Source organism: Rana temporaria, chromosome 4 (genome assembly GCF_905171775.1).
Source record: "Rana temporaria chromosome 4, aRanTem1.1, whole genome shotgun sequence".
Classification (NCBI taxonomy): domain Eukaryota; kingdom Metazoa; phylum Chordata; class Amphibia; order Anura; family Ranidae; genus Rana; species Rana temporaria.
Window position 1 is genome coordinate 154638555 of NC_053492.1, and position 25101 is coordinate 154663655.

Consider the following 25101-nt stretch of genomic DNA (forward strand, 5'->3'; position numbering starts at 1 on the left):
GCGGCGACGTGCGCGACGCCGTCATATAAGGAATTCCACGCATGCGTCGAATCATTACGACGCATGCGAGGGATGCAATCGGACGGATTGATCCGCTGAGTCTGTACAGACCAGCGGATCAATCCGCTGGACTGGATTCCAGCGGATAGATTTCTTAGCATGCTAAGAAATCTTGATCCGCTGGAAATCCATCCCCGGGGGAAAAAATCAGCGGAAAAATATCCGCTGGATCGTACACACCAGGGGATCTATCCGCTGAAACAGGTCCGCGGATAAATTTCAGCGGATCGATCCTCTCGTGTGTACGGGACTAAGTGTAGTAGATACTAGAATAAAATATATACTAAAAATAATAGTAATAATAAGCTGCTCCCCAAAAAATTAGTGTGAACTGAAATAAGTGATATATAGAAAGAGGGTAGGGGGCGCTAATTTAAGGGGTAATAAGTAAATAATGTTAATAGTAATAAACAAACTGCATAATTGTGCATATTGTAATTATGACAACTAGCATTGAAAGTCCATAGTTGATACAATCAAGTAAGGTGAGAAATAACCTAAAAAATTATATATAAAACACCAACGAGCTTGATAAATATACAAGAATCAAAGTGCAATTCATTAATGTGGTGAATACCACTAATGAGAAAATTAGTAGCTTATAAAGTCCATAAAGTGCTGTATGCTCAATCAATATCCTTAAATCCACTGTGAGTAATGTCCACCTTCACCGGCTGTCAGAGATCACCCAAACTGTGCTCAAAGTGAGGATGGCACCTTACCAAATGGTGTTGACCCTTTAAATTAAAAAAGAGGTCAATATCAGCTAGATATCACAAAGTGTAGACTTTATATGCGGCACAGATTCCTTAGATTCGACCAGACTCCAATGTCAAAAAGCGGAATAAAGAAAAGAAACCGCCATAGTATAATTCAGTTTTTAATAATAAAATGTATAAAAAACAAAGGGCCAAATGGCTCCTTACTGTTGTCGGTGCCAGATTCGGAGAACCAGCGGGACCGGAAGTGTGTAGCTGTGTGTGACCAGGTACCGCCTCGATGTACGTTTCGTTACCACATCATCAGGAAACGCCTCCTGATGACGTGGTAACGAAACGTACGTCGAGGCGGTACCTTTTTCCTCGCTCCCTCAGGCTTCTTGCTCACTTTATGACCAGTTCCGCCAAGTTTCTTTTCTTTGCCTGTCCTGTGGCTGCCCATTCTCAGATGTTATTATTCATAATGGACAATAAGTATGTCAAGTGCCCACCCACAATGCAAAGTGTGGATGGAAGTAAGGAATAAGGTATGTACAGTATTCTACTTCAAACCTCCACTAGCCATGATGAGCAATAAACCCTTGGATGACCGGTGGTTGGGTTGGACATGCTACGTTTTTGAGTGTTTGAGATGACAATGCTGTCTCTGAGCTGAAACCTCAAGTGGTGATATTAGCCCTGCCAGAGCACTCCCCTGCTGGACTGAAGAAAACCTTCCATGTATGGTATGGAGTTAAGCAGAGGGGGAGGTGTTAATTGGCCCAACAGGTTAGAACTGGTCAAGGCTACACCAGGAGCTAACTGATTTCTGGCTGGATCAACAGGTATTTTAGAAAGAAAAAACATGGTGAAATGTGCATGTATTGCAGAGATGTAATGCAGTTCAAAATTAAGTCAAGTCAAAATCAAGTCCTTGTACAAGCTGCATCAAAAAATCGAATAATTTGTTACTGACTCCATGGCTGTATTATTGTGTGTCTGCCTGAAGTTCAGTTTTAAAGGAAAATCTGTCATAAGAGAAACATGGAGGCTGCCATTGCTGGCCTCGCCTTCTGAAAATGCCAGTTGCCTGGCTTTCATACTTTAACCTTTGGGTTCAATGCTTCAATGTAAAATAGCTGGAATAAGTATGCAGTCCAGGAACACTGGAGTAAGCCAGAGGTCCTTTTCTGACACTTGTTTTGGGTTAGTGACTTAACAGTGGCCCTAAAGCCTTAAGGTTTTTTACTTTAATGCATTGTATGCATTAAGGTAAAAAAAAAAACTTCTGTTGCAGAGGATCCCCCCAAGCCCCCCTTATACTTATCTTTGCTCGATCTCAATGCACCGATGTGCAGCAGAGCAGCATCTCTATATCCCTTTTCACTATTACAAGGGAGTGGAGGGCAGGGCCGAGCCCTGTTGTCTGTGTCAATACATGAACACAAGTGGCAGCATTGAAAGTGGCTTTCTATGGGGCACTTGACAGGGAGGAGAAACAAGGAGCTCTGATGTATGACTCAATGGAAAGAGGATCGGAGCTGCTCTGTGCAAAACCTTTGCACAGAGCAGGTAAGTATTTAGTACAGAGCAGGTAAGTATGACATGTTTGTAAATTTTAATTTTAAAAATGTAAACTTTAATATCACTTTAAGGATTTTTGAAACCAGAGGATCATATTTAAGGTCCCCAGGGGCAACACCAATATTTTTATTGGAGAGGTTTATTTTATATAATTTTTAGTAGAGGTTTACAGGTTATATACTGTACTGGTTAGACCTCTTTAACAAAACAATAGAAAAGGTCCCTGGCACACCTTTAAGCTACCAAGGACCTTTAGTATAGTGCCAAGTGTGCTAGAGACCGTTAGTATTGTTTTGTATATTGCAAAGTGTGTCACTGAACTTTAGTATTGTTTTGTATAGTGCCAAGTGTGTTGGTACCTTTAGTATTGTTTTGTATATTGCAAAGTGTGTCACTGAACTTTAGTATTGCTCTGTATAGTGCCAAGTGTGTTGGTACCTTTAGTATTGTTTTGTATAGTGCAAAGTGTGCCAAAAACCTTTTACTCTTGTTTTGTATAGTATCAAGTGGACCAAGCACATTTAATATTGTTTTGCATAGTGCCAAGTGTGCCAGAGATCTTTTGTGTGGTGTTGGTATAGTGACAAGTGTGCCAGAGACATTTTGTATTGTTTGTTATAGTGCCTTGTATGCCAGAGACTTGTAAGTGCTGTTTTGTATAGTGGCAATTGTTCCAGGGACCTTGTGTATTGTTTGATTTAATGCCAAGTTTGCCAGGGACCTTTAGTATTGTTTGTTTGTTATAGTGCCTTGTATGCCGGACACTTTTAAGTACTTTTAAGTACCAAGTGTGCCAGGGATCTTTTGTATGGTGCCAAGTGTGCCAGTATTCCCCCAACACATCTACATGCCCATAGATGCCAAGCTTCATGAGCATCTATGGGCATGTAGATGTGTTGGGGGAAGGCAGAGATATAGACGTGCCGTGTATATACAGACCGTGGACACTCCTCATACAGCATGTCTGGCATCTCATCAGAGATTGCCTGGTGAATCCGAGGACTGTTTTGAGAGAAGATCTTTTCCATTGGCTGCCTATATCCCCCTTGCGGTTTTGATCTATCTAGATCCAGGGCTCTGGTAAGGGTCAGTGTGTATTTTGGTGGTGGTTTGCATGTCACACTGTCCGTCTGCCAGTCACAGGAGGAGAATTTGTGTGTGATTACCAGACAATATCACACTATCTAGTTTTATTTTTTGTTTGCTTTCTGGATGTTCCACTGACGGACTACTGGGAAGACCATATCAAGATTCAGATCTCCTGTGCAGCCCAGGTGTTTGGCTACTTGCTCGGCTTGATCCATTTGGATCTGAATATCCGGTAAGGGTCAGCATTTTCAGGGAGCAGTGATCCAGATTTCTCTTCACGTTGTGAATTTATATGGAATTTAATTATTCACAGAACCTTTACACCGTTTACATTTGTCTAAAGAAGAATTTTCTTCTCTTCCTTGAAACCTTATATACTTCCAATTATTTTTTTAAGTCTACGATCTAAGCATACTACCCACAATCGAACCCTTACACTTAATTTACAAAAGTATACAAATATAACGTTCAAAATTCATTGTACCACCTAAATCATATAGGGGACTTGTTTACCCCAATATCTCTAGGAACTAATCCTGCAGTGCCCAACCATAGTGCCCATAATTTCTCAGATTTTCTCAAATATCCGTGCTTGGTAAATACTCATTTTTCCTTTCTTATCAGGACAATAACGGCTTTTACCCAGCCAACCAAATAAGCTTACAAGCTTGAAAAATACATCTAAGCAATGAAATCTGTATAGTAAGTGGTACAGTATCCCTATCCAAATGGCATAATATACAGAACGTAGGGTCTAACCTAGAGGTAACCCAAAAACCAAATGTATGGCATTGAGGATGTCTGACCAATATCTATATAATTTAATGCACCTCCAAACCATATGGATGAGGGTACCAGGCAAGTCCCTGCACTGCAGCAACGGGGCATCGCCCAAATATAAAAATTTCTATAAAATATGATATGACCCATGCTACAAAAATAAAGGACTGTTTTGAGATGGTATATTCCTCTCTATATTCTCTTAATATAGTAGATTAAACAAAAATGACATTAAAACGACATTCAGAAAGTCCAACACACTAAAATATCTTTAAAATGTCATAGCAGCGCTCTTGTCAATCAGTCCGGTTGTGACAAGCTTTCATATGCTTTCTACACATACAAGAGTGAAGCAAAGAACAAGATTTCTCTCTGTAGTGTGATTCGTGTTGTGGTTAACCTAGTTGATATCACTCCACAGAGATTGTTACCATGTGAGGGAAATCTCCCCTTTCAGAAGTGCACTTGCCAGAAAAAGGGATCTTATACGCCTTTTGTCATAATCTTTAACCACCGCTTCAAATAAACATCCACCAACTCTGCTTGGAATATACGTGGCTGTGCTTAGGTACACAACACAATGTCTGCCAGTCAACTTTAAATTTTTGCTTATTTTTTAGAAGCTGCTAATGTGAATGTAGAAGGTTCTGCATTTATATCTAAAATGTATTTTGATTAAAAACCTGTATCGAGATAACATCAATTTACATAAAGTTTTTTTTCCGTGGCCTTGGGCAATGCTACTGGGCCGTTTTGAAGCACTTCAGGGTTTGCAATATAGTAGATGTGCCACCCTAGGACCCTTAGTACTGTTTAGTATAGTGCCACGTGTGCCAGAGACCTTTATTATAGTTTTGTATAATGCAAAGTGTGCCAGGGACCTCGACTTTTGTTTTATATTGTGCCTAGTGGGCCAGGGACCGTTTGTATTGCTTTGAGTAGTGCCAAATGTGCCATGGAAGTCTTTCCAATCTTTTGAAAGTTCCAAACAGTTGAGAGCAACTGCTATTGTTGCCTTTACCTTCTTTCTCACAAAGACATACATACAAGTTTTTTTTTTCCCCAAAAAAAATGAAAACTTCAGTGGAAAGTGGAGAACCCGGCTTCATGGATCCTAGATAGTTAGCCATTAGAAATGAGAACATGTAGGCGACATAATCAATGCACTTGGAAATAAGGGGGGTTTAATGCATTAAATGTTGCCAGTTAGCAGAGAGAAGTACACAACTTCCATATTTATAGAGTACAATCCTTCAAACAGCTGACTGGAACCTGCCCTCTAGGGCACCGAAACACTTTGAACCAGTTGGCTTGAAGTTCCTGTGAAGAAAGGCGAGATGAAATGAAAACCACTTCAATAAAACTCTACAGATCTAATTGTTTTGCTTATTCAGCAAATGCCACTATTCCATAAATTTATGAAGATGTCAAATCTAGCCTACACAACATAAAAAGAGGTTTCCAAGGAATACTTGGAATCATTTAGAGTGCACAACGCGTGTGACAGTTTCATGTAAGTATAAATTCAGAGGAGAAAGTATGTGGTTTCCATATGCATGTGTGCCTTTTTATATGAATAGTTTTTATACCAAGAGGATCAAATACAAATAAGTGGAACTGTGCTATAAAATAGAGAACAAAATATTTGAATTTGCATTCCCATTGCTGTTCATTTGACACAATTAATTTAAAAGTTAAAGTGTATCTTCACCCTCAATTTGATGTTGCCTCCTCTCCACTCCTCCGGTGTGCAAATATGGCCATCTTTTCATTTACATTTTTTGTGTAATAAAAACCCTCTGCCCCCCTCATCCCCCATGCACATCACATGCATAGGCGAATGATGTGCACTTTGTCTGCCTTGTGCATAGTCCTTCATTGAGAAAGCAGGGGGAGGCCTAGTGGCTTGTCACTGGGTGATCTGCTGTGTTAACCCGAAAGAGCTGGCAGTTTCCTGATGATGTCACGCAAGAAGATGGTGGCATGGGACCAAGCGGGGTCCAAACGAGAAGATGACCTCAGCAGCACAACGCTGGATCTGCTGGGCGGGTGAGTATCTTGACTGTGCACGGCCTGCGACCAGGTTAAAAAAAAGGGGGGGGAGTAAAGATCTGGTTTAAAGTCTAATTGAACATTTATGTTTTTTCAATATAGTGATTGAAATAAACATACAAAGGTGCTCAAAGTCTTAGGCCCCATACACACAACCGAGTTTCTCGGCAGAATTCAGCCAGAAACTCGGTTCAGAGCTGAATTCTGCCGAGAAACCCGGCCGTGTGTACACTTTCGGCCGAGGAAGCCGACGAGGACCTCGGCGAGGAAATAGAGAACATGTTCTCTATTTCCTCGTTGTTCTATGGGAGAACTCGGCCCGCCGAGCTCCTCGGCGGCTCCAGGACTGAACACGCCGAGGAACTCGATGTGTTTGGCACGTCGAGTTCCTCGGCCGTGTGTACGGGGCCTTACAGTTTGTCTTCTTTAGAAAGATTCTACAGTCTGAATAGAAAAGCCTGTTCCCTACCACAAATCTGTAGAGAAGGACCTTTGCTCTCCGTGTGGAAGCAGCTGTAGCAGGTGCTCTCAACGACAACTCGTTATGTATAAAAAAGAAACCTGTCCACAGAATCTCTTTCTTCCATTCAAATCTCACCATCATGGGCAGGACCAAAGAGCTGTCAAGGGACATCAGGGACAAGATTGTATACCTGTCTGGAAGCCCATTCCAGACAAGTCTGGAATGGGCTACAAGACCATCAGCAAGAAGCTTGGTGAGAAGGAGACAAATGTTGGAGCAACTATTCGCAAATGGAAGAAATACAAAATAACCATCAATCTCCCTCAGTCTGGAGCTCCATGCAAGATTTTGTCTCATGGGGTAAGGATGATCATGATCATAAGCTCAGAACTACATGGGGGGAGCTTGTAAATGAAATGATCTCAAGGACCACAGTCACTAAACAAACCATTGGTAAAGCAATATACCGCCATAGATTGAAATCTTGCAGCACCGAAAGGTCCTGCACCTCAAGAAGGCACATGTACAGGCCTGTCTGAAATTCGCCAAAGAACATCTAAATGATTCAGAGAAAAATGGGGAGAAAGTGCTTGTGGTCAGGTGAGACCAAAATTTAGCTCTTTGGCATTAACTCGACTTGCCGTGTTTGGAGGAAGAAAGATGCAGATTATGACCCGAACACCATCCCTACAGACATGAACAGAGGTGGAAACATGCTTTGGAGCTGTTTGTCTGCTAAAGGTACAGGCTGACTTTGCTGCATTGAGGGGCCAATGGACAGGGCCATGTATTGTAAAATCTTGGATGAGAACCTTCTTCCCTCAGCCAGAACACTGAAGTTGGGTCGTGGATGGGTTTTCCAGCATGACAATGACAAGCTTGGGGTGAGCGTTATACGCCGGGGCGCGGTATACCCCGATAAATACGGTAACTGAAATCCTAAATAGCTTCATTTACCTTAGTGCAGTCCTCCTTCACTTACCTCATCCTTCAATTTTGCTTTTAGATGTCCTTATTTCTTCTGAGAAATCCTCACTTCCTGTTCTTCTGTCTGTAACTCTACACAGTAATGCAAGGCTTTCTCCCTGGTGTGGAGTGTCGTGCTTGCCCCCTCCCTTGGACTACAGGAGCACAACACTCCACACCAGGGAGAAAGCCTTGCAATACTGTGTGGAGTTACAGACAGAAGAACAGGAAGTGAGGATTTCTCAGAAGAAATAAAGACATTTAAAAGCAAAATCAAAGGATGAGGTAAGTGAAGGTGGACTGCACCAAGGTAAAGGTATTTAGGGAAAAAAATTGTACCTTTACAACCCCTTTAAGGATTTAGAGAAGATCCATAAAGAAGAGTGGACCAAAATCCCTCCGGATATGTGTGCAAATCTGGTAACCAGAAGCTTGCCAACAAGGGTTTCTCCACACAGTACTAAAGCCTCGTACACACGACCGAGTTTCTCGGCAAAAACCAGCAAGAAACTTGCTGGGATTTTTTTTTTGCTGAGGAAATCGGTCGTGTGTACATTTTTCGACGAGGAAACTGTTGAGGATCCCGTCGAGCCAAAAAGAGAGCATGTCTTCTTTTTCCTCTACGGGAATGGAGAAACTTGCCTTGTCCAGTTCCTCGACAGCCTAACAAGGAACTCGACGAGGAAAACTATGTGTTTCGCCCGTCAAGTTCCTCGGTCGTGTGTACAAGGCTTAAGTCATGTTTTGCTTGGGGATCAAACACTTATTTGACTCACTGAACGGCAACTCCATTTATTACATTTGTATCATTTATTTTTTCAAGATTTTTGGTTGCTATTCTGTCTCTATCAAACAAAATACACCTATGATAAAAATGATAGAACCTTCATTTCTTTGTAAGTGGCAAACTTACAAAATCTGCCGGGGATCAAATAATTATTTTCCCCACTGTATATGCATACCGTATTTATCGGCGTATACCGCACACTATTTTGCCCTGAAAATTAGGGCAAAATCGTGGGTGCGCGGTATACGCCGATACCCGCCACGAGTTTGAATACTGCGCCGGCACATACCGAGCGCAGTACACTCGTGTATCTCGGGGAGTCTCGGCGCCTCTCGCGCTGACGTCCTGAGCGTACAGGACGTCAGCGCGAGAGTTGCCGAGCCTGCCCGACGATACACGAGTGTACTGCGCTCGGTATATGTCGGCGCAGTATTCAAGCTCGGTGCGGGAAACGAGCGGGGAGGACGCGAGGACGCCGCAGAAGGACGCCGGACCCGACAAAGAGGACACCCGAAGCCGCAGACGGACGCCGGACCCGACGAGGCCGCCGATGGACGCCGCACAAGACACCAAAACTGTAAGTACAAAACATCTTTTTTCCACAGGAATTCGGGCAACTTTAGGGGTGCGCGCTATACGCGGGAGCGCGATGTACCCCGATAAATACGGTAGTTCCATTGGTTCAAGCTGGATCAACATAACTATGTAAAAATATTTAAACCTTGACTTCTTTAAAAAGGTAATTTCTTTGTAGTTTTTTTAATTCTACGAGCATTAATTGCCTTCATTTTCCACAGGCACTATGCTGTTATGACATGTCTTGTCAGGTGTAGAAAAACCTCCATTTACCTCTATGGGGAAAACACACAGCATATACTGTGCATAAAATATGTTAGAACAGGAATGCACTTTTAAAAACTGCACTTCCCTGAATTCTCCACAGCGTTCACCAATGTTATTTGTATTGTTGGTATACAACAGGCCTAGGAGTAAATGGCATGGAGCGTTTTCCATAACCTATCGCTGACAATATGTAGTACAGATGTCAAACAGCAGGGCTGTGAGGGCCAAATAGATGAATCTTGATGATCTATAGAACATGATCGTACATGTATGAAAAATAGTATTCTGTATTCATTTATGAATTTCCAAGGGAAGTTATAAAAATATTTTAGAGATATTTAGAAGATTAATATGCAGTGTTGATGACCTATGGCTTTCCAGCTGTTATTGCAACATAACAGATGGAAAGGTGTACAGACTGCCAGATTCATTGATCTGACTGTAGCATAGCTTTTCTGAGGAAATTGGGAAAAAAATAACAAAAGGTATAAGTGGCAAAAAAATGAGAGATAATAAAAAGTATGTTACCCCAACATTTTTCATATTCCTGATATTTCTTTGTTGTGTCATGTACTTGTGTTACAAAGTACCCTGTTCTCTCTGTATTGCTTTTCTTATGTGAAATCCCTGGTGATCTATTTCACACCGAACATGCTGTCATAAGGCACATCCAACTCAGTATGGTCAGTTTTCTGTCTGTTTGTAGAACAGCCTGCCTGTCCTTCAATGGTCAGACTTGTGGTGACACACTCCACCCCCCCTCATACAGCCATTCACTGAGAAGATCAGTGTCCTGCTGTTTCTCTCTCTCTCTAAATGATTATTATACCATATAGATCAGTGGTCATCAACCCTGTCCTCAGGGCCCACTAACAGGCCAGGTTTTATGTATTACCTTGGGGAGATGCAGACTAGAATACTGCAATCACTGAGGAGCAAATGATATAAACTGTGATGTATTTCAGTTACCGTATTTATCGGGGTATACCGCGCCCCGGCGTATAACGCGCACCCCAAGCTTAGCAAGGTAAAAAAGAAAAAAAAAGAAAACTTACATTTTTGCCCTGCGTCCATCGGCGGCCTTGTCCGGCGTCTGTCTGCGGCCTTGTGGGTGTCCGTCTGCGGCTTCCTTGCGCGGGGTCCGTCTGCGGCTTTGGAGGCGTCCACCTGCGGCCTCCATCCAGCGTGTCCGTCTCCGTCCAGCGTGTCTGTCTCCGTCCAGCGTGTCTGTCTCCGTCCAGCGTGTCCGTCTGCGGCCTCCATCCAGGTGTCCGTCTCCGTCCAGCGTGTCCATCTGTGGCCTCCATCCAGATGAGCGTGTCCGGTGTTCGTTTTTGGATTTTGGCGCAAGCCGAGAGGAGCCGTTTTTCTGTGTGTTCGGCTTCTCTCGGCTCCTCGGGCGGAGCCGATCGCGGCCGAGCCTAGCCGAGTGCGCAGTACACTCGGCTCGGCTCTAGGCTGCGGCGGGCGGAACCGAGCGTGGCTGAGCCTAGCCGAGTGTGCGGTACACTCGGCTCGGCTCTCGGAGAGACAGCGGGAATCGGCGTTTATCGCGCACCCATGATTTCCCCCTGATTTTAAGGGGAAACAAGTGCGTGGGATACGCCGATAAATACGGTATATTGCAAACCTGGCCTGTTAGTGGGCCCTGGACAGGGTTGATTACCACTGATATAGATAAAGCAATGTACATTTTATTTTATGTCTTCTAAGGCCCCTTTTATACTGGGGCGGGAGGCGCGGTGGCGGTATAGCGCTGCAAAAAATAGCGGCGCTATACCGTCGGAATTGCCGTGGGATTCGGCCGCTAGCGGTGCAATATTAACCCGCTAGTGGCCGATAAAGGGTTAATACCGCCCACAATGCGCCTCTGCAGAGGCGCATTGCGGGTGGTATTACCGCGGTTTCCCATTGCTTTAAATGGGAAGGAGCGGTGAAGGAGTGGTATACATACCGCTCCTCTCACCGCTCCAAAGATGTTGCTTGCAGGAGATTTTTTTATCTCCTGCCAGCGCCAGCAATGTTTCCGGCTTCTGCCACCCACAGCCATGTCCATCATATCCGGCGGCGCACTATCTCCTCTGAGTTTTGTGTCATAATTCCCAGCAGTCAGTGTGGATGGCAGCCGCTCGTGATTGCGATATTCTAAAACCAGAAGTGACGTGGTTTCCCATTTCCCATTTCCCATTGTTTTCTCACCACTCCAAAGATGCTGCTTGCAGGAGATTTTTTTATCAGGCGGTATAGCAGCGCTATTTTTAGCGCTGTACCGCCTGAAAAACTCCTCAGTGTGAAAGGGGTCTTACCCAGATACTGCTGTTTTCCATCTAGTTTACGGCTTCTGCCACCCACAGCCATGTCCGTCATATCCGGCGGCGCACTATCTCCTCTGAGTTTTGTGTCATAATTCCCAGGAGTCAGTGTGGATGGCAGCCGCTCGTGATTGCGATATTCTAAAACCAGAAGTGACGTGATGACAGCAGTTGCCATCACAACAGGGGCGGGCACTTCCGTCCCCGCCGCCCGTTGTGATAGCAACATCAGAAGTTGATGGCGCTGCGAGCCAAACACACTGCGCATGCACAAGAATAAGCGGTGCATGCTGGTCGCTCAGCAGCACCGTATCCCAGAAGATAGTGCTTGTGGGCTTCACATGCCTACAAGCAAAATAGAAAATGCCAAGAGACAATAATAAACGATATCTTTTTAAATGCAAATCGGCAATCGAGCAGTGATAGATCGTAAAAACTTGAGTTATATATAGTGAGTTCTAATATAAAAATTTTAATCTTGAAAAAGTGTATACAGTTGGAACTCCACTTTAAGAAAAAAAAAAGGTATTTATTTTTTATTTTTATATATACACAAATGTTTGGCCTTGCATTTCTATGTTGGACAGAATGGATTGTTTTACAAGGTAAGGGTTAACATATACTTTAACCGCTTAAGGACCGGAAAGATTCGCCCCCTTAATGACCAACCTTTTTTTGCGATACGGCACTGCGTCGCTTTAACTGACAATTTTATGGTTCTTTTGGTGGTATTTGATCACCTTTGCAGTTTTAATTTTTGCGCTATAAACAAAAAAGAGCGACAATTAAAAAAATATATAATTTTTTTTTACTTTTGCTATAATAAATATAAAAAATAAAATAAAAAAAGTCTTCATCAGTTTAGGCCAATATGTATTCTTCTACATATTTTTGGTAAAAAAAAAAGCACTGCGACATTGCAGGACACTTCGGACAGATCAGACACTTTTTTGGAACCATTGACATTTATATAGCGATCAGAGCTATAAAAATGCACTCATTGCTGTGTAAATGTCACTGGCAAGGAAGGGGTTAACACTAGGGGCGATCAAGGGATTAAATGTGTTTCCTCGTGTGTGTTTCTAACTGTGGGGGGATGGGACTGACTGGAGGAGGAGACAGATCGCTGTTCCTAATTACTAGGAACAGCAGATCTGTCTCTCCTCCCCTGTCAGAATGGGGATTTTTGTGTTTACTTGCACAGATCCCAATTCTGGCTCTCGTGGGTGGTCGGTGGACATTGCGGCCATCGACCACGCGCATCGGGTCCCCAGCTGTGCAGCGGGAGTGAGCGTGCCTGCTATGGCTCTTAAAGGAGCTGGCGCACCAGTACAGCGATTCGTGGGAATGAGACAAAACTGACGCCATATAATGACAGTGGCTGGTCGGCAAGTGGTTAAAGGGATAGTTCACCTTTACCACAAAACTGCCTATGCAGATATGAGGGCATCTGTAGATGAAAACAAATTGCGCAGCTCTGATTAAAATTCAATAATGTCCTTGCTACAGGTGTAGGCTATTTACATACCTTATGAAACCTGACTGGAATACTCCCAGAATGTTGTTAAAGCGGGGGTTCCGCGGGTTTTCAGTTTTTTTCTTTTGGATCGTTCTAACGCTCTTACCTTTTGTGATCGGCAACCCGTGTGTCCCAATCGTTTAGCCGGCTGGATCCGTTTTGTCCTGCAAACTATGTTTTATAAAATCCAGCGATGGACGTTTTCATCTTAAATGTGGGCACTCTGATAGTCACAGGATAGTCTTTCGGGATACGGTGAATGCTTCCCTACCTATAATTGAGAATTAGTAGCCGCCCACGTCACATGACCAGCTTGCCGAATCACATGACCCGCTTGCCGAGTCATGTGACCCGCGAGAACGCGGTATTACAGCACAGCACGTCTCCTGGGAGGATCAACACTCACTCCCAGAAAATTAAATACACGCCCACTCCCGCGGGGAAAGAATGGTTGACAGCACACTCAATGCTGAATAACAAAGGTAAAGAAACGTCTGAAAAAAGAAATAAAATGTAGTGCGCTTACACGATGGCTGGTTGTTAGATTGAGATAAACATGTAATATAGGGTGAACCTCCGCTTTAACCACTTACTCCCCGGACCATATTGCTGCCCAAAGACCAGAGTACTTTTTGCGATTCGGGACTGCGCCGCTTTAACTGACAATTGTGCGGTCGTGCGACGTGGCTCCCAAACAAAATTGGCGTCCTTTTTTTCCCACAAATAGAGCTTTCTTTTTGTGGTATTTGATCACCTCTGCGGTTTTTATTTTTTGCGCTATAAACAAAAATAGAGCGACAATTTTGAAAAAAAAGGAATATTTTTTACTTTTTGCTGTAATAAATATCCCCCAAAAATATATAAAAAAACATTTTTTTTCCTCAGTTTAAGCCGATACGTATTCTTCTACCTATTTTTCGTAAAAAAAAATCGCAATAAGCGTTTATTGATTGGTTTGCGCAAAAGTTATAGCGTTTGCTAAATAGGGGGTATTTTTATGGCATTTTTATTAATATATTTTTTTACTAGTAATGGCGGCGATCAGCGATTTTTTTTTCGGTACTGCGACATTATGGCGGACACTTCGGACACTTTTGACACATTTTTGGGACCATTGGCATTTTTATAGCGATCAGTGCTATAAAAATGCATTGGATTACTATAAAAATGCCACTGGCAGTGAAGGGGTTAACACTAGGGGGCGGGGAAGGGGTTAAGTATGTCCCTGTGTGTTCTTACTGTGGGGGGGGGGTGGCCTCACTAGGGGAAACACTGATCCTCGGTTCATACATTGTATGAACAGAAGATCAGCATTTTCCCCGCTGACAGGACCCCGCTCTGTAACAAGCAATCGCGGGTGCCCGGCGGGGATCAAGCCCGCCGGGCACACGCACGGGAGTCGGGGGCGAGCGGGGGGTGCACGCGCGCCTCCGGCGGCGCGCACGTGCCCCCTAGTGGCGGCTAGAAGAGAAGACGTTATACTACGTGCTCTCGCCTAGGACAGCCACCTTGCCGACGTAGAACGGCGGTGCGCGGTCGGGAAGTAGTTAAGTGAGGCCTAGTCATCACTAGTCTAGTCACCACTGCTCACCTCCACCATTAGAAGAGTGAGCGCTCAAATGCTGAGCTCAGAGCTACCGCATATGGGGAGAGGGAGAGTATATCAGAGAATCAGAGAAAGAGCTCACTCCTGTGATGGTGGAGGTGAGCAGTGATGACTAGGCCTCACTTAGCAACATCCTAGGAGTACTTAGCAATGTTCTGAGAGTATTCCAGTCAGGCTTCATAAGGTATGTAAATGGCCTACACCTATAGAAAGGGTTTTATTCATCTTTAGTCAGAGCTGCACAGTTTGTTTTAATCTACAAACATCCCTTACCTGCATAGGCAGGTTTTTTGTAAAGGTGAACTATCCTTTTAAGTTTAACATGTCTGCGTGACAAACAAACCTTTTTAATGCATGACAAATCACAGAAAATAGGGACACTTCATATACTATACAATTCAGGAAGTCCCCTGAATTGACACAATTTACATCATTCTGTAGCTTTTAAGAGTCTTTGTTTTACAGTTGAAAGGAGTGTGGTGTGTTGCAATGCTTCTCAAGGCCCTTTGGCTCTAGCACTGTCAATATGCTTTCCATTGGACATGCCACAAATATTTCAAAGGCTTCTTGTTACTCAAAAGCACATGACTGAGTGGTAGGAATTACCTTCATAAAATCAAAGTCTTAACCTTATGCCTCAAGGTGTGGAAAGAATATAAAACATGCCATACATATTTTCCTGTAAAGAAATCCCGATTTCATGCAGCAATATGATCGCTCTTTGAGCCAGGACAATTGAATTATTCCTTGATGAACTGTACGCACACTTTGGAAAAAGGGCTGAAACATGAGCAGGAGATGTTATCAAGGAGGGGATGGGGTTATTGTTTATGAGATAAGTAGAACTTTGTTACATATGGTATAAGAAAGCTGCCAACCCACACCTCGAAAACACTATGCAACTTAGGAAAAAGTTCTTGATTAAAAGCTGATATCCAGGCAAATATAAAACACGCCCTAAAGCCTCGTACACACGACCGAGAAACTCGACGGGCGAAACACATCGTTTTGCTCGTCGAGTTCCGTGTTAGGCTGTCGAGGATCTCGGCGAGCCCAATTTCTCTATTCCCGTTGAGGAAAAAGAAGACATGCTCTCTTTTTGGCTCGACGGGATCCTCGACAGTTTCCTCGTCGAAAAGTGTACACACCACCGGTTTCCTCGGCAAAAAAACAAAAACAGCAAGTTTCTTGTGTACGAGGCCTTAGTTATATATTAAAGAGGAACTACAGTCTGCTCACATAATTTTCAAAAAAAACATTGCCATTCTGAAGCTTCCCTCCAACCACTTTGCATATTTTATGTATTATGGGCCATATTCTCAAAGAATTACGCCGGCGTATCAGCAGATACGCCAACGTAAGTCCGATTCTAAGGCCGTCCTATGTTTAAGTGTATTCTCAAACTGAGATACACTTAAACATGCCTAAGATACGACGGCCAGCGCCGTTGTATATTAGGCTGCAATATCTACGCTGACCGCTAGGTGGTGTTTCCTTTGCGGTCAGCGTAGAATATGCAAATGACTAGTCACGCCGATTCACGAACGTACGCTTGCCCGTCGTAGTGTTTTTACGTCGTTTCCGTAAGCGATATGCGGCGTAAAGATAAACATGCCCCCTAGGTGGCGTACTCAATGTTAAGTATGGCCGTCGTTCCCGCGTCGCAATTTGAAAATTTAACGTCGTTTGCGTAAGTCGTCTGTGAATGGCGCTGGACGCCATTTATGTTACCGTCAAAACAAAAGACGTCCGTGCGACGTCATTTAGCGCAATGCACGTCGGGTAATTTACCCGACGGAGCATGCACAGTACGATCAGCGCGTGAGCGCGCCTAATTTAAATGATCTACGCCCCCTACCAGGATCATTTGAATTAGGAGTGCTTCCGCGGGTGGACTTTACACTACGCCGCCGCAAGTTTACAGGTAAGTGGTTTGGGAATCAGGCCCTTACCCGTTAAACTTGCGGCGGAGTAACGTAAACGAGATACGTTACACCGCCGGATATGTACGAGAATCTGGCCCACTGTGATTCTGTACTTGCCAAATATGCTGCAGAAATCTTCCTCCACGAAGTCTGGCTGCAACCATTTTAACTGTGGGCAGCTGAAGCTGCTGCCTGTTCACTTCCTGGATTTACACAGACACACCTCCAGATCTGCAGCTCTCATTGGCCCTCTTATGACTCATCCCTCCTCCCTTTCCTGGAGTGAGAGAGAGAGATGTGCATGACGTCAGAAGCCTTGGCTTTTTACCAAACAAGAAACAGGAAGTGGGCCGTATAAGGTGTTTGGTGGCAGAAAAAAAAAATAAGTTTTAATATCCAAAGTAAAACAACAAGGGCAGAAGATTTAATAGATGGAAAGTTGAAAAAATTACTGAAGGTCCTCTTTAATAACTGTACATCTGAAAAAGCATCCCAGCACCGCTTTCCTTCTTCATCAAAATTGCCAACAGCACTTAAGAGCCTGGGTACAGATATCTCCACTATCTCACTGACAGCCCAAATCCTGGGAAAGTTTATTGCAGTATTTCAGCAGCACTGCAATATGCCATGCATGCACCGAACATAGCCCTAGACCATGGGTCTTCAAACTATGGCCCTCCAGGTGTTCAGGAACTACAATTCCCATCATGCCTAGTTATGTCTGTGAATGTGAGTTTTACAATGCCTCATGGGAAGTGTAGTTCCGTAACAGCTGGAGGGCCGTAGTTTGAGGATCCCTGCCCTAGACAATCATGTAGTGCATGTGTCAAGGTAGAAAAGGAGGTGGTCATTATTCTCCAATAATAATGCCTGATCATGGGAATGCTGTGATGACTGCATCTAAAGGCTTGTAGTCATATTAGAAACATACGACTCTGTAGAGTAAATACCGGTACTTTACTTTTCTTTTCAAAAGTAAAGTTAAAGCTGAACTCTTGGTAGGAAGAAATTATTTTAAATATATTACTCAATAGCCACAATGGATAATAATACACTTTGTGCACACCAAAGTATCTCCTGATACTCCGTCGTATCTCTGTTTCTATCTATGCGACTGATTCATAGAATGAGTTACACATAGATATCCATAAGATCCGACAGGTGTAATTGTTTTACACTGTCGGATCTTAGGATGCAGTACCGCGGCCGCCGCTGGGGGGAGTTTGCGTCGTAAACCAGCGTCGGGTATGCAAATTAGAAGTTACGGCGATTCCCGGCGGATTTTCGCGTTCGCTACGTCGCTGCTAGTCTAGTTTCCCGTCGCAAAGTTAGTCGTCGTTTGACCTGCCCTAACTTTACTCAGCAATCGTATTGCTGTTTAAAGTATGGCCGTCGTTCCCGCATCGAAATTTAAAATTTAACGTCGTTTGCGTAACACGTCCGGGAATACGGAAGTACGCTACGCGCGTCGCCGTTCGAAAAAATGACGTCACGGTGCGCAAAGCACGACGGGAACTGCGAAACTGAGCATGCGCAGTAGGTCCGGCGCGGGAGCGCGCCTAATTTAAATGGCACACGCCCATTTGAATTGGCCCGCCTTGCGCCGGAGGCTGCCAGCGTAGTTTTCATCGCAAGTGCTTTGTGAATCAGGCACTTGCGATGAAAACTTGTGGCGGTGTAACGTATCTACGATACGTTACGCCGCCGCTCACCTACGTGAATCTGGCCCCAAGTTCTTTAACAAACCCAGTCGTTACATACTAAAAGTAGCACTGACAACATTATAGTGCTGCATATAGACTGTACAGCGAGCAGAGCTGTGGGAGGGACCTACCAGGTCTGGAAGAGATACATTAAGGACACCAAGATTAAAGGGGTTGTAAAGGTAACAACAAATTTCCCTAAATAGCTTCCTTTACCTTAGTGCAGTCCTCCTTCACTCCACACCAGGGAGAAAGCCTTGCATTACTGTGTGTAGTTACAGACAGAAGAACAGGAAGTGAGGATTTATCAGAAGAAATAAGGACATTTAAAAGCAAAATGGAAGGATGAGGTAAGTGAAGGAGGACTGCACTGAGGTAAAGGAAGCTATTTAGGGAAACATTTTTTACCTTTACAACCCCTTTAAGGTAAAATACAGTGCATACCTCTTGTAGCCAAGATGTGCTTATCCCAGAGTTTAGCCTTAACATTTAATAATTATTATTATTATTATACAGGATTTATATAGCGCCAACAATTTGCACAGTGCTTTACAAAATGAAGGCAGACATTAGTTACAATATAATTTAGTACAAGAGGAATCAGAGGGCCCTGCTAGAGCTTACAATCTAAGAACTTTTTATTAACCACTTCCCGCCCGGTCTATAGGAAATAGACGTCCGGGAAGTGGTTACCAAATCCTGACAGGACGTTCTCGAACGTCCTGCAGGATAATGCCTAGCGCGCGCCCGCGGGGGCGCGCAGCTCGGTGATCGGGGACGGCGTGTGTCCCTCGGACACAGCGCTTCCCCGATCACGGTAAACAGCCAATTTCATTGGCTGTTTACCACGTGATCAGCTGTGTCAAAGACGCAGCTGATCACATGTCAAAACAAACTCGGCGGCGTGCTCCGTGCGCGCCGCCAGAGGCTTGCAGAGCGGGGATCGGGGAAGGCGCGTGTCCCATGGACACAGCGCTTCCCCGATCAGGGTAAACAGCCAATGAAATTGGCTGTTTACCACGTGACCGGCTGTGTCCAATCACAGACGGTCACAAATGTAAACAGACAGGGCAGTTAGTACCTGATCTCTGATCTCTCCTCACACACCGATTTGTGAGGAGAGAGCAGGGATCAGTAAGTGAGATCAGTGTAGTTTGTTACTGTAGTTTACTGTAGCACAACACAGTAGCACAACACAGCCCCCCCTCCCCCCCACCAATAAAGAGGACCTGACACAGCCCACCTGTCAATCAGCCCTCTGTCAATCAGCCCACCATTCAATCAGCCCACCTGTCAATCAGCCAATCTGTCAATCAGCGGTACCACCGCCATCAGTACCACCACCACCCGTACCGCCATCGGTACCGCCGCCACCCATACTGCCACCACCCGTACCGCTGCCACCCTTACCGCCATCTGTACCGCTGCCACCCTTACCGCCATCTGTACCGCTGCCACCCGTACCGCCATCGGTACCGCCGCCACCTGTACCGCCGCCACCCGTACCACCACCACCCCTACCACCGCCATCGGTACCACCACCCGTACCACAACCATCGGTACCAACACCACTCGTACCACCGCCATCGGTACCACCACACATTCCTGCCACTAATACCTCCATTGATACCACCACACAGGCTACCAGTACCGCCATCTGTACCACCACCACCCGTACCAACACCACCACCCGTACCACCGACACCGGTACCACCACCCATACCGCCATCGGTACCACCACCCGTGCCACCACCCATACCGCCAACGGTACCACCACCACCACCCAAACCGCCATCGGTACCACCACCACCCGTACCGCCATCGGTACCACCACCACCCGTACCGCCATCGGTACCACCACCACCCGTACCGCCATCGGTACCGGTACCACCACCACCCGTACCAACACCACCACCCGTACCACCGCCATCGGTACCGCCACCACCCGTACCGCCATCGGTACCACCACCACCCGTACCGCCATCGGTACAACCACCATCCGTACCAACACCACCACCTGTACCACCGACATCGGTACCACCACCCATACCGCCAACGGTACCACCACCACCACCACCCAAACCGCCATCGGTACCACCACCACCCGTACCGCCATCGGTACCACCACCACCCGTACCGCCATCGGTACCACCACCACCACCCATACCCGCCACTAATACCTTTATCGGTACCACCACACAGGCCACCAGCAGTACTATTACGCAGGCCCAACAATAAGTACTGCCATACTGCCATAATGTCCAAAAGGCATTACACAACCGAGGAGGCATTTGTCATTATTTCCACCATGTCGGATAACAGCGAGGAGCTCTCATTATCCGATTCTGATTCGGAATACGAGCCAGTGGAGGATACTGGCTCAGAGTCAGAGTCAGAGTATGAGTCCCCGGAGGAAACCGTCCCTCCCAAAAGAATGCGATCGGGACCAAGTTCAGGACCAAGTTCAGGACCAAGTTCAGGACCAAGTTCAGGACCAAGATCAGGACCAAGTTCAGGACCAAGATCAGGACCAAGTTCAGGACCAAGTTCAGGACCAAGTTCAGGACCAAGTTCAGGACCAAGATCAGGACCAAGATCAGGACCAAGATCAGGACCAAGATCTGCAGATCTGCCCAGCACCAGCAGCGCCATACCCCAGGAAGAGGAGCCCAGTACAAATAATGGCAATACACGCCCAACTCGAAGAATCCTGCCCCAGTCCTACCTTCCCGATGCCCTGGCAAACCCCTTATGGTTGCCTGCCAACTCAGGATCCGCTATCATCCCCCCTTTCACCGCACAGCCAGGTGTGCAGCCCGACACTACAGATTTTTCTCAATTTGATTATTTTTGTTTATTTTTCCCAGAAGATTTTATGCAGAATATAGTGGATCAAACCAATATATATGCATCCCAATTTATTGCCGCCAACCCCAATTCTTCCTACGCCCGCATGTTCCAGTGGCGGCGTCTAACATTGGAAGAATTTAAAATGTTTTTGGGCCTTATGTTCAATATGGGACTTACAAAGAAGAATGAAGGCCATTCATATTGGTCTACACGCCCCATTGAACACATGCCTATATTTTCCTCTGTCATGTCCAGGACAAGATACGACATGATAATGCGTTTTCTCCACTTTAATGACAATTCACAGTGCCCTCCCCGAGATCATCCCCACTACGATAAATTATACAAAATACGCCCCCTAATCAATGCCTTTTCCCAGAGATTTGCAGAAGTTTTCATCCCAGACCAAAACATTTGTGTGGACGAGTCCCTCATCCATTTCACTGGCCGACTGCACTTCAAGCAGTACATCCCAAACAAGAGAGCCAGGTATGGATTAAAATTAAATAAATTATGCGATCGAGCCACTGGATATGTGTTCACATTCAGGATCTACGAAGGCAAAGACTCCCAGCTCCAGCCCCGTGATTGCCCCACATATATTGGAACCAGTGGGAAAATTGTCTGGGAGTTGGCATACCCCCTGTTCGGAAAAGGCTATCATTTATATGTTGATAATTATTATACCAGCCTGCCCCTTTTTCGTCACCTTTACAACAAGCAAACCCCGGCCTGCGGTACCTTCAAAAAAAAACGGAAGGGATTCCCACAAAATTTGTTGACCAAAAATTTGAAAACTGGAGAATCGTCATTCATGAGGAACGAGGAGGTGTTGGCCATGAAGTGGAGGGACAAGAAAGATGTCCACATCCTCTCTACCATCCACAATGACACCATGGTGGAGATCCAAAGACGACACGGCCCTATTACAAAGCCCGAATGTGTTCACGATTACAATTTGTACATGGGTGGGGTGGATTTAAATGACCAGATGTTACAGCCCTACTTATCAACAAGAAAGTCCTATTTTTGGCACAAAAAAGTTGCGTTTCACTTGTTTCACATGGCCCTTTATAATTCCTTTGTCTGCTACCAAAAAGCCAATCGGCCAACTCAAAACCCACAAATCTCCTACCTCAGATATATCAAGGATATCATTGAAGCTCTCATTTATCAACAAGATCCCGTCCCAGGAAGCATTCGCTCTGATTGTGTGAGTCGTCTTCACGAGCGACACTTTCCCTTTAGCATCCCCCACACAGAATCTGGAAGAAAACGCCAAAAAAAATGCTGTGTATGCAGCAGAGCAGGAATAAGAAGAGACACCACCTGTTACTGTCCTGATTGTCCCTCCCAACCTGGCCTGTGCCTGGGACAGTGCTTCAAAACGTATCATACATCCATCCAATATTAGTTCCCCTTATTATTAACAGACTGCCATTTCCCCATTTGCCTGCTACCATGTAACTACCTTCCATGTTAATTAACTGACCCTGGCCTGTTTACCGACGATGTCTTTGCTTGCCGATTTAAACCACGTTTCTGACCTCCACGTGCACCAACCTCAGCCTGTTTACCGACGATGTCTTTGCTTGCCGATTTAAACCACGTTTCTGACCTCCATGTGTACCAACCTCAGCCTGTTTACCGACGATGCCTCTGCCTGCCGATTTAAACCACGTTTCTGACTTCCACGTGCACCGACCTTGGCCTGTTAATCTACCACGTTTTTGCCTGCCACTTGGACTGATCTTTTGGCCATTTACTTTTAGTACACAGGGGTCTCACATATGTGAGGGGCTTCAGAAAAGCGTTCTGAGTAGAGAAAACCAGTTTTTAGTTTTCTGTGCTCCCAGAACAGGGTCTGGTTGCCCGGAGGCTTCAAAGCGATTTGGGTGGGAGAAGCCTCTACCCCTGTCCCCCTGGCCCTAAGCTTGACGGTCCTTCCTGCTGCCTGGACCAATGCTTTGGCTGTGCTGACCATATTACTGCCTGTAATGACCCATGACATTATGGACCATGTTTCTTCCTGCTGCTTGGACTAATACTTTGGCTGTGTTGATCATATATCTGCCTGCTGCCTCTACTGACTTTGCACAGTATTTCTGCTGGGACACCTCTGCCTGCTACCTGGACCTGTGCTTTTGGCGGTGCTTTGGCTGTGCTTTGGCTGTGCTCTGGCTGTGCTGACAGTTTCTCTGCCTGTACGAACTATGGACAGTATTCCTGCCTGCTGCCTGAATGATTGCTTTTGTTGTCGCTGACCTCATCCCTGTCTGCTGCCTGGACTGATGCTCTCCTCTGTGGACCACTGCACTTCTAAAACCACAGGTAATCTTTTGTTATTTGGTATGTACCTGCTATGTGTTAGATATATGAAGGGCCTTCAAAAATGTGATCGGTAGTCAGAAAATGATATGTGCAATTAATGCTGCTAGAATGCCTGGAAGTGCTACTTAGATGTTGGGCCTCTGTATGTGGTCAGGCTGTGTAAAAGTCCCACACATTTGGTATCGCCATACTCAGGAGGAGTAGCGGAATGCATTTTGGGGTGTCATGTTTGCTATGTATATGCTATGTGTTAGAAATATCTTATAAATGGACAACTTTGTGTAAAAAAAAAGCATTTTCATTTTTTTTCCACATTTCCCAAAAAATTCTGGAAAAAAATGAACCGTTTAAAAGACTCATAATGCTTCATAGATTATACGTTGGGGTGTTAGCTTTCCAAAATGGGGTCATTTTGTGGGTAATTCCATTGTCCTGGTGTTCCAGGGCCTTCAAAAGTGTAATAGGTTGTCAACTAGTTAGATGTGCAATTTATGCTCCTAAAACCCCTGATGGCGCTCCCTGCATGTTGGGCATCGGTATGTGGCCAGGCAGTGAAAAAGTCTCACACATGGGGTATCGTTTTACTCAGGAGGAGTAGCAGAATGTATTTTGGGGTGTCATTTTTGCTATGTACATGCTATGTGTTGGAAATATCTTATCAATGGACAACTTTGTGTAAAAAATATGCGATTTCATTTTTTTTCCACATATTCCAAAAAATTCTGGAAAAAAATGAACCGTTCAAAAGACTCATTATGCCTCATAGATTATACGTTGGGGTGTTAGCTTTCCAAAATGGGGTCATTTTGTGGGTAATTCCATTGTCCTGGTGTTCCAGGGCCTTCAAAAGTGTAATAGGTTGTCAACTAGTTAGATGTGCAATTTATGCTCCTAAAACCCCTGATGGCGCTCCCTGCATGTTGGGCATCGGTATGTGGCCAGGCAGTGAAAAAGTCTCACACATGGGGTATCGTTTTACTCAGGAGGAGTAGCAGAATGTATTTTGGGGTGTCATTTGTGGTATGCACATGCTATGTGTTGGAAATATCTTATCAATGGACAACTTTGTGTAAAAAAAATGTGTTTTCATTTTTTTTCCACATATTCCAAAAACTTCTGGAAAAAAATGAACCGTTCAAAAGACTCATTATGCCTCATAGATTATACGTTAGGGTGTTAGCTTTCCAAAATGGGGTCATTTTGTGGGTAATTCCATTGTCCTGGTGTTCCAGGGCCTTCTAAATTGTAATAGGTTGTCAACTAGTTAGATGTGCAATTTATGCTCCTAAAACCCCTGATGGCGCTCCCTGCATGTTGGGCATCGGTATGTGGCCAGGCAGTGAAAAAGTCTCACACATGGGGTATCGTTTTACTCAGGAGGAATAGCAGAATGTATTTTGGGGTGTCATTTGTGGTATGCACATGCTATGTGTTGGAAATATCTTATCAATGGACAACTTTGTGTAAAAAAAATGTGTTTTCCTTTTTCTTTCCACATATTCCAAAAACTTCTGGAAAAAAATGAACCGTTCA

General features: G+C 44.8%; 1 protein-coding gene across 2 annotated transcripts in view; it reads right to left on the reverse strand.

The window, feature by feature from the left end:
- The window catches only part of LEKR1 (leucine, glutamate and lysine rich 1), a 279264-nt gene that overhangs the window by 137918 nt on the left and 116245 nt on the right, over window positions 1-25101 (reverse strand). Inside the window, exon 1 of one of the 2 annotated variants that reach the window (XM_040349235.1) lies at window positions 783-897. The exons of the other annotated variant lie outside the window; for it this stretch is intronic. The gene's annotated coding sequence lies outside the window, so the exon portion shown is untranslated. Of the gene's footprint in view, window positions 1-782; window positions 898-25101 lie in introns of those variants that run through there. 2 annotated transcript variants of the gene reach the window in all.